Here is a 10,583-nt window from a genome sequence, read left to right on the forward strand (position 1 = left end):
AATTACAAACCTCAAAGGTCCTAAGAATTCCTTTGAGGGGGAGGTCAAACTCTGATGTTGACCAACAAAACTTCGTTTTCCCATGGCCACTCGACTAGAAGAGTCAACAAGATTCGAGAAGTCTCCCCGGGAAGAGGCAGGTATTCCAAGGCCGAGCGATTCTCCAGTTTGATAGCAAACGCTAAATCTTGGCTCCAGTTTGGCTGGAGGAAAAACAAAGGCTGTCTTTTATTGTTCCTTCTTCAGTATCCACTCATTCAAAACTTTAATTGCTCTCTTGGACGAGCAGGGAAAAAACCTTCGTATTTTGCCCTCTTAAACGCCTTCCCAAAAAGTAAATTCTGAAGCGAGGATTCTCTATAAGGAAAAACACCGAAAATAGCTTCATAAGTCTTTTAAAGTCTGATGAAAGCTGATGGCCTTTATATCGTTTTCGTCGGAAAACTCTACAATAGGATTCACAGGAGAATGCGGGATATATCATTCTCCTTTCTGATTTTCCGAAGACCGAAATAGCGACGCCTTTCAAAATATTATCATAACGTTCGGCGTCCAGGAGTCCAGTCTCTTGACGCTTGGCGTCCATTTTCTTAAAGCTTAACATCTTGGCGGCCAGCCTCATGACGCATGGCGTCACAGGTCAACTGCTTGACACTTAGCGTCCTGGCGTCAGCTTCTCAACGTCCGGCGTCCTGGCGTCAGCCTCGGCGCTTGATATGGCCTCGTGCCAGTTTCGGCGCTGGCGTCCTGGCGTCCAGCTTTTGGCCGCTCAAGCGCCCTGGCGTCCAGCTTCTCAGCGCCTGGCTACCTCCTGGCGTCCAAACTTTGTAATGTTGGCTGATCCGTAACCCAAACCTAGAGTTGTTGAGGCGGCAGCCAGTGGAGCATGGGGTCAAAAAGCTTCCTCGGAGGTTGGCGGGCATTGCTCATCTGAGCTGAGAGCTTTTGTTGTATTCCGTTTTGGGCGGCTTGGCGTAGAGTGCATCCGTGCCCGGAGTTACCTCTGCGATGGGGACTGCGTCATCCGACGGCGAGAACAACATTACCTACGCCTTTCCTATGGCGAAGGTGGCGTCCTGAGAAGCGTCAACGGAGTGCGCTCGAGGGAGCTGACTGCTCATTAGCTAAAGCCTCTCGCCTCCCTTCGTCTGTCGACTTTCCTTCTCACAGAGAGGTTTGGTGAGCTTGGAGAAGTCTCCCAGACTAGGAGCAAAACAGGACTGATGATCGCACCCTCCACTGCACTCACTGTACATTAACACTTTGTATTTTTTAGATCTCTTATTATCGATCACATATTATCCCTGTCTTCTGAGAGGATTTTACCTGTTAGACCCAGGAGGCCTGAATGGCGACCAACATATCTTTAAGTGTTAGGTCCTTACCTGTTTCAGTAGGGGTTCAGAGACTGCAAATGCGGGAGGATCAATGGATAGTTATGAGGGGAAAAATTAACTATTCCTGGTTATATCAAGAAAGTGAGACACAGTACTCTTAGTTCTTCTAAGCCGGTCTTTCAAGCTTTCTCACATATACACTGACTATAAGCAAACCATTCCCGTTCTTCACATATACTAAGTGGGGACCCAAGGAGACTTTAGCAAGCCGCTTGCACCCCACACATTCTCACATAGTGGAGTCAGGTATGTTGTAAGAAATTCCCTAAAAGCAAAAGAGCAGCCAAGCCAAAGTGTCTTCACCAAAATAAGTTGTGAAAAACACGGGCTACGAGCGAAATTCCATCGTGTTTACCGACACAGCGGCAGGGAAGATCTGAGGAATAGTTAAGAATAGTTCAGGTACCTGGGTGAAGAGTAGCACAGGTGTTGGTTCACTGACCTACCGATCGGTGCCGCGATTTTGAAGTCTGCCATTGACAAATAGGACTTGAGCTATATATATAACTACCAGGTAAGTTAGATGTTTAACTTTGATTTTCAGGTAAATGAAAATTACTGAATGAACAATAAAAACTTCCTACAGAATGTACAATTCTATTCTTTTGAGTCAAGGAAAATCCAGAAGGGCGCAATACAAAAATGTACTGTACTTGGCATTACAGTAATTCACAGAGAAACAATCCAACAAACCTGAGGCCAGAGTTTAGAAAAATTTTGATTATTATATTGATGCTAAAAATAAAATTATCCTATGCAGTATGGAAAAGTGAAAAATTTATGAAATTAGCAGTACAGTAAACCAATTATAAATGCAAAAATTAATGAAGAGGCAAAATATCAAAAGCTTAATCTTCCACACAAAAAGTTACAATAGTTCTGTAGACCATACATGTTCTAACGCTCTAAGCAACTGCTACAGAAGACTTTTTGCTTTTTAAACATAGACAGTATTCACTGTTCAACCACATAATAAATTTATAGATTTTAACAAATGACCATTGAACTCATTTTCCTTGTTTGTATTTTATATGATTTTTCGAAACTTTATTACACAATGGAAGATGCAGCTGTTATGTAACCTATCAATTTAGAATTAAACCAATAATTTGAAAAAAATTTACAAGAAAATCTTAGCAAGCTCAATTATTGTCTTCAGAATAATAAAACAAAATAATATACCTTCACCGTTTCCAAGCCTGTCTGAAATAGCAGAAAAATTGGACTCCACGTAGTTTTCTAAAAGCTTGATTTTTGCTCCCCTTCAAATCTGTGAAATGTCAAAATATGCTTACATTTTTATAAAAAAAAAAAGGTACTTATATAACTTATATCAGGTATGTATGAGATATAAAATTTTATTCAAAATATAAAATATTAAAAAAAAACACTCAACATTGAAATGAAATGAAATTTTAACATGGTTTTGTCTCCAAAATAATATTGATTACTTTTCCTATACCCAGTGTCCACATCCAGTTGGGTAACTGAACTGAGGGATCAAAAGCTGGTAAAAATGAGGAAAATGAAACTGGAATTCCCTAAGGAGGTCAGTGTCTCCAGTCTTCCAACTTAATTAAGAAAGGGGTTTTCTCCTCCCTATCATGATCCATGATCACCATTGGTACAAGGAAGAAAGTTATCACAGATATCATTACACCAACAGAATCCTCACCAGCTGATTTATATCATCTTTGCTAAAAAATAATTCAGTTAACCCTCATGAGCAATACACACACCACTCCAAAACTGCAATGGTGATTCCATGACTTTTGAGGGCCAGTTAACTGCACGAGGCTTTGAATAGACAGACTGTCCCTTTGCATATAAAGCAGCGGTACTTCCTGGAGGGCTGGAGGGCAAGTTGTTTTCCATCTGAATAGAATCTGTAGTACAATACTCTTTTTGCAGAGAGGTTGATGACCACTCTTCAACCTTAATTAACTTCTCACCAACAAAGACAGGAATAGCCTGGGGACAGATCAATTATAACTTCTAATGCATTATTTTCCAGCATTGCTCTCACCTCTAATGCCAGGCCCAGAGCTTAAGAGATCCTGGAGAGTAGGCCAGATTTGGGATCACTGTCAAGAGAGGGGTTTAGTCTGTAGTCCTTGAAAAGTAGTCTTTAATCATCCCAAAAGACAAAACCATCCCTCTTTTGGCAGCTAGAGAACTGGAAATGTCTACCTCATTGTACCCTCCCTTCTTCCCCTTGCCTAACCTTTAAGCCAGAGCTGGAATGGGAGGTACCAACAGGAATGGGAAGACTCCTGGCCCTTTTGCAACGAAGAAGAAACCTGAGCTCCTTGCCACAGTTTCAAGAAGGTCTGAGCTCTGTCTATAATGAACACAGGGAATGGCCACCCCAGCAGTGTCTTTCAAGGGCTTGAAAGAGACTGCACAATGGAGGAAGGTGTCAAAGCTATCAGAATGATAGCTTTAGGAGCTCAAAGGGGAAACTATAACTGTTCCACTGAGCAAGATTACTCTCAGTCAAAACTTGGGAGAAGACCATGGACATAAGGACACATCTCAAGACAAAGCTACCCCACTGGATGCACCCTGGTCTAAGAGGAAAGCCAACACCTTTACTCTTTACACCAACCACCTCTGAAATTTCACCTTCTCATCTGAAAATTTAAGTCAAGTGAAAACAGTCGGCGAACGTGTTCAACCAAAGCTTAAACCGTGATACTGCCTTCCTGGAGTTTCTCCATGGGGAGGCTGCTTGTTAGTCTGAACAGTCATAAAAACACTTTACGAAGAATAGTCTATACAGTAACTCCTTGGGCAAAGTAACTTCCTTGATCTGCTGGACAGCAGATAACCTTCTGATCCAGATAAGATTGTTAACTTGATCCAAGACACCACAAGCTAGCAGCAACCATTCAAGTTGGAGTGCACCAACATGGGTTCGATGAAGGAACAGTGGTTGCTTCTCCAAGTTCATAATGCTCACATGTGAGCCCAGTGATCTGAAAAAATACCATTCCAACCCTGCCGCTGAAGTGATTCTGAAGAAGGACCTTCACGTCCTAACATATTCCCCATAACATGAGTTGGACCCTCTCCGGAAAGAGAGGTTAACACACCAATCTGTCCTCGGACTGTGGACACAAAAAATCCAAACTGGCTGCACCTCTTGCTGAATATTGAGCTAAGGTTGACTTGTAACTGCTCACAATAATGGTCCATGTTCCCACAGACTTCCTTACAATCAGCCAAAACTAATTATTGTAGTAGAGGCAATGGATGAATGTTCATATTGCTATCATGCTTGCACATATCAGTTGTCTTGCACAAAACAAGAACACCCTGAGTGCCTGCATGCTTACATGCACACAGCTTGCCATGATACTCAATGGCATTACAAAGAGGCAACCTTTCATGTGTGAACCCTATGTTGCACATGCACAATCCACAGGTCATGCATCCACACATCAAGAGTTCTGGGCAAACCATGCACCACCCTATAGTCCACGTGATCATAGGTTTGTGCTCAAACCCTCTGTTGGTATGCACACAATCCTGGGATTGTGCACACATTAGTCATGATACCCAGCGGCATCATAAATTGGCAACCTGATAGTTTGCGAACCTGTCTAAACAGGGAAACAATAATTCAAAAAGCACGGCAAGTAGGCAAATGTGTTTATCAACCCCAAAGAAGGCAGGCGTTCACTCTCAAGTCTGACAGAACTTCTAGTTAGAAGGCTTCCAAGATCACCTCCTTTTCTTCCCACAGAGGGAAGATGATGAGTCCATGAAGGTGTGTCAAGGGAGGAAGTAGTGTTGGAGTAGTATGCCCTACACTCACTATTATGGGGGTATCTTGCAAGGCACACCTTGGCTAGCAAGCCCCAGCACCCTAGGTTAGGTTAGATTGGGGTTTGCCCCAGCTGGGTAAGGACCCAGCCACCTAGGTCAGGTTAGCTTTAATCCATCCTTGTTATGGTGAGGAATCCAGTATCTCAAAAACTACTCATTTGCTAACAAACTATACCTCAGATACATTCAAAGCACACATGAACTCAAAGGAAAATCATATTTTCAAGACTGGAATGTGATAATAATTTGTAGCATACTTTTACCAAATACTCCAACACAAAATAAGATGGTTTGTATTTCCATAGGTTAAATTGGCTCAGATGGTCCAATGATGATAACTGCTGGGTTTCCCATACAGTGTGTGAAAGCCAAGTTAATGACTTAACATTTGCTAGTTAATGTACAATAACTCGCCAAATTTTCAAACTCGTTTTAATTTTTACAATGCCTTAATATTTTTCAGACTTCCACTTTTCCTTAGAAATTTTTCTGTGGGAGAAGATCCACCTTTCATGAAGGATTAAATTGAGGAACAGTAGTAGTCTTATCAATCAACTTATAATTGCTAATCTTTTCCACCCTACGTACCCTTCGTAAGTTAGATACATAGGTGTTACCTCCAATGGGCTCAGTAATACCCTTGGCAACTATAACTTCAAAAAACAGGTGGGTAACGGGGATGAATGAGCCTCCTGTTGACATTTGGTTAGCCACATCAGTAAATTCATACCCTGCATACTCACTCACTCTTTCCCCAAAATTGTATACTATGCAACAATGTGTGATGAATGGCCTAAAGGGCCCGAGAACATGAGCTCTGGCTTAACACCATATGTCTAACCATTAGAAAAGCATGGGGGGGGGGCAGTAGAGTAAATGTCTGCTTGGCTAGGATGATCTGCCCTATGATGGATTTATATTACAATACAAGGCAGCCAGACTTAGGCTATAATACTTGAATCTGCAGCATGAAAAATGCTCCCCTCTCAGGTTAGCCAGTAGCCCTTTATGGTTGCCAATGGTATATTTTTCTTCTAAAATACTTACTTCGTGATTTTTCCTGTGATATTTTCACTGGTTGCGTCTGTTATAGTTGCAAACAAATGCACTAAATATTTCTTGTTATTCCAGTTATGTTTTATCAAATGAACTCAGCTGATTAGTGATTTAACCCTTAAGAGACGGATTGAGCCTCAGTGTGAAGTAAAACAGGTTTGGGGAGGTGGACGGATTGAGCTTCAGTGAAACAGAATTATGCACCACTGTTATGGTAATAATGCTTCGAAACAGAGGTGCCAATACTTCTGTATGCTATAAATTCACTAATGACAACTTTTATACAGACGTGAGAGTTAGGCCAGTATCAGTAATGCTTGTGACTTCAAGGACGAAAGTACTGCATCTCTCTCTCACGAGTCTTTTTGTAAATTTGCTTGTAAATATACGAAGGGGTTGCTGTTGTTTTTTGTTTTTGTCTTTTACGAGAGTATGTCGGTTATAAATGTAATTGGTAAATTTTTACAACAGTTCCAACTCCATTTTTCTAAAGTAATTATGTATTTTCATGTGTGTTTTAATGTTCTGAATGGTTATGATAGTAATACATTGGGAAATGAGTTGTTTTTGAGTTACTAGCCTATACACCCCTACTACATCCAACAAGGTTGGGGACCCTTTGGGAATGGGGGGGTTTTGGGTGGGGTAAATCACCATCGACACAAAACAGCATTTGAATTAATGAATAAATGAGGTAAATCATAGCATACCTAGCAAGCCATAGTCAGGCAACGTAGGCTAGTGTAATGTAGCCTAACATCCCTTAACCACAAGGGGGTGGCGGAACGGAGCTTCGCGCCTTATCCGCATTTATAATGATTCTTGGCAGGCTCGTATATACTGGCAAGAGGTAATGTTGCGCTGCGCGCTAGCCACAGAGGTTACAGAAGGTAAATCATGTTACAATACTATTTTAAAACCAATTATAAATTTACCTTAATTGGATGGACACAAACGTTTTGATGGGTTATATCCAGAACACGATGGTTGTGGCTCATCTACAGCGTCGTCGTTGTCATCAGAAAATGACTCCCTAGGTGGTGATGGTGGCTGAGTGTCACTTAAAGGTGGATAAAATTTACCAGTTTCAAGTAAAAATTGGTGTAAAACTGAATCTTGGTAGTGCTTAATAAATAAATACCTAGCAAGATATTGTTTCAAATACCCTTTTTTAATACCAGGCCTTCTAATCCACTCCTTAATATCTCGCCACAAACGTTCAATATTTTGTGTGTGAATGTTAGGATTATTGGGATCAACGAAATTTTCTGTGTCATTAACTTGAAAATGAGTGTATCCACTCTCACTGATTTTACTATAACCACGCCATGAATCACTATAAATAATAGAGCCTGGTTTAATATAACGATTAATTAAAGGAATTAAAGTATCACCTTTGCGATTGTCAGCACCAGAATCAATTAATGCCTCAACAAAGAATTTTTTGATGTTCTCTCTATACCCCAAACAACCAACACTGGGTAAGAGGGTGACCTTTATTGTATTTACTATGAGTAATTAGAGTTTCATCAATTTCCACTTCAACATCAACACCACCGATGGGCTCCTGATTATTGTACCAAAACTGAGTCACCTCACTACAGAAACTTCTCCAGTCAACACTGGTCTTTGATGAAATATTCAAATACCTAACAATAGGGCAATGTTTCCAAAATTCACTCAAACACTGGCAAAGAAAAATCAGCAATTTCCATACCGGCAATTTAACTTTATCTAAAAATGCGCATTTCCGGTCACTTGCGGTAAAATTACAATATTTTCTCTTTTTATGTCTTTTGTCTGAAACATAACCGGTACAGCACCAAACATTTTTATCCTTTCTAAATTTACACGGCTTATTACACTTCAAACACTGTACTGAAATGCATCGCATTTCATTTTCATAAAACTCGTGAATTAAGCGAAAATAATCAAAATTGCAAGACGAACACAGACTGGACATAGCTTAACTCTAAGACGGACTTCAACCAAATGACAAGGGAAAATGTCTGACACCTGTAAGATTTTCACCAGGTCACGTGACTCCTAGACATAACACGTAACTACCCACAATGCAATTTTAAGAGGGAAAAAATTCGCATCAGAACTACAATGCAGTTCTAAACAAAAACAAATTCGCATCAGAGCACAAACTGTGTCTGTGTTAAAGTAAACAAAACACTTAAGAAATTTTTTGAGGATAGAGATTCTATAAACATTCATATCTCGGATACAGTGAATTTCCCAAAAAGTGTTCAGAGACAAAGTTTAATTATTTTTATGCAAAATGCATCTATAATACTATAATTATTATAGAATGAGTTGGAACTATTGTAAAATAATACCATGTAATTTTACAAAGAAAACTGCAAAGAAATATTAGAAAAAGCATGTAAAAGTAAAATAAAAGTTACAGAATCTTCCTTCTCGTAAATTTACGTGAATATTTTTCAAAAAATATGCAACAAATTTGTTACTGCTTTTATTTCTTATCTGTTTTGATATTGTGTGAGCAGTAATAATAATTTTACAAAATACAATAAATTTATTAGAAAAAAACATATTGTCTTGTAAATGAGGCCCCACAAGGAGTTGTAAATAGTCATTTTCAACTTCTCGCGGAAGGTAGGGAAAATTTTTTAGAATTTTTTTATTTATACAGTGTAAATGTACATGTCATTCTCTTTCCATTGATGTGATTTTTTTTTTTATTTTGCCGAACTCAAAGTTTCCCCTGTCTAGGATGCTGCACATTGATAAATTATGCCGTCCCTTAAGGGTTAATCAAATGACTGTTTGGAAAACTAACATAAGTCAGTTATATCATAGACATTTTTAAAATTTAAATTGCAAGGTGAAAAATGAGAAATGCAAGTCAATTATATCACATTTTAAAAATTTAAATTGCAAGGTAAAAAATGAGAAATGCAAGTCAGCTGTACCATACACATTTTTAAAATTTATACTGCAAGGTAAAAAATGAGATATGCACACGAATTAGATTTACTATTACTCACGTATCTCAAATTGGTACAATTTTACTACCATTATATAGTTTTGTTCATGAAAACACAATTTTCTCATGTTTTAAGGTGTGCTTTGAACAGTTCTGACGTTCGTTTTGTTAACAAATGACCTACCCAACAAAGCTAACCTAACCTAGGATACCAGGTCCTTACCCTAAAGCATCATATTTGTTTGAAAACATTGAATAAACTTACCTTAACCTGAATAAGAATCATTAGTTGGATCAAGGTCCTTTGTACTTCACTCGTTTTGTTTTCCCCCATCTAAAACCCCCACTATCCCACAGGGGTCCCCGAATTGTAGGATATAAGCTAGCCTAGGGGTGGGGCCAACTAACTCTTGTAGCGATCATTTGATAAAATAATATCAAAAGCGTTCATTGCACACATTAAAACACTGGAATAAAATTTCAATTCCAAATTGCAATAATGGTTTAAAGTTAAACAATATCCTGGTTTGTGGTAATTACCAATGTCCTACCCTGTCCATGTCAACTAACGGCTCCTGCCTGTTGTGCCCAAGTGTCATTCACTTGACCACAAGCCTAAGCTAAATGCAATGGGTTGTATCAAAGCTTTTAAATTCACCAAATTCACAATTCAGAGTTATGTACTGGCTAATTTACCAAAAACTTTTGAAAAAAGCGATACATTAGTCTTCCAAAATTTTTACAATAGGATAACAAATCGTGATGGTATGAGTTAAAACTGCCCATGGTTTCTTTGGTCACTCACGCACTCACAAATGAGTATTACCTAGCAAATTATACCATTAATATAATGCAATCATTCATTTACAACTAAGACTACATATATAGTATTGTTACCTCTACTTACCGATTGTAGTTAATATGCAATCAGCTGTCGTGTTTTCGTAGGAACACAAACGTTTTCGGAGAATGACGGACCGCAAGGAGGAAATACAAATAGTATTGCCAACTGCCAAGTGAGTTGGTCTAAAATTCCCCCCAAAACAAGGATAACATTTTTCCTCAAGTTTCGAAAGCTTCCCCATTCCATATGTATCTAATCTCATAGACGGTGAAGCCACTACAATGCCTTGCTAAGTGCAAAAATACAAATTCAGAAAGCTGATTTACTCGACTTTGTTCTTTTTCATAGACGATATTCAGGGATTCATACTTTGTTTCGTCCGGAATAACTTTGCCTGATAGGCTACTGTCCACAGGAATTCCACTATAAAATATATCATGATGCAATCATATTATATTAAGTTTACTGACACATATAAATTCACTGGTCAAGAATTAAG

General features: G+C 39.0%; 1 long non-coding RNA gene across 3 annotated transcripts in view; it reads right to left on the minus strand.

The window, feature by feature from the left end:
* LOC136835048 (uncharacterized) overlaps positions 1–10,335 on the minus strand; it is a 37,530-nt gene extending 27,195 nt beyond the window's left edge. For 2 of the 3 annotated variants that reach the window (XR_010851963.1, XR_010851961.1), the window contains exons 1-2: positions 10,148–10,332; positions 2,580–2,667 (exon numbers count right to left, since the gene is read on the minus strand). This is a non-coding gene — a long non-coding RNA (uncharacterized lncRNA). Of the gene's footprint in view, positions 1–2,579; positions 2,668–10,147 lie in introns of all 3 variants that reach the window. The other variant, XR_010851962.1, reaches the window with a different exon arrangement.
* Positions 10,336–10,583: the final 248 nt, after the last annotated feature.

This window comes from Macrobrachium rosenbergii, chromosome 54, assembly GCF_040412425.1.
Source record: "Macrobrachium rosenbergii isolate ZJJX-2024 chromosome 54, ASM4041242v1, whole genome shotgun sequence".
Taxonomy (NCBI): Eukaryota; Metazoa; Arthropoda; class Malacostraca; order Decapoda; family Palaemonidae; genus Macrobrachium; species Macrobrachium rosenbergii.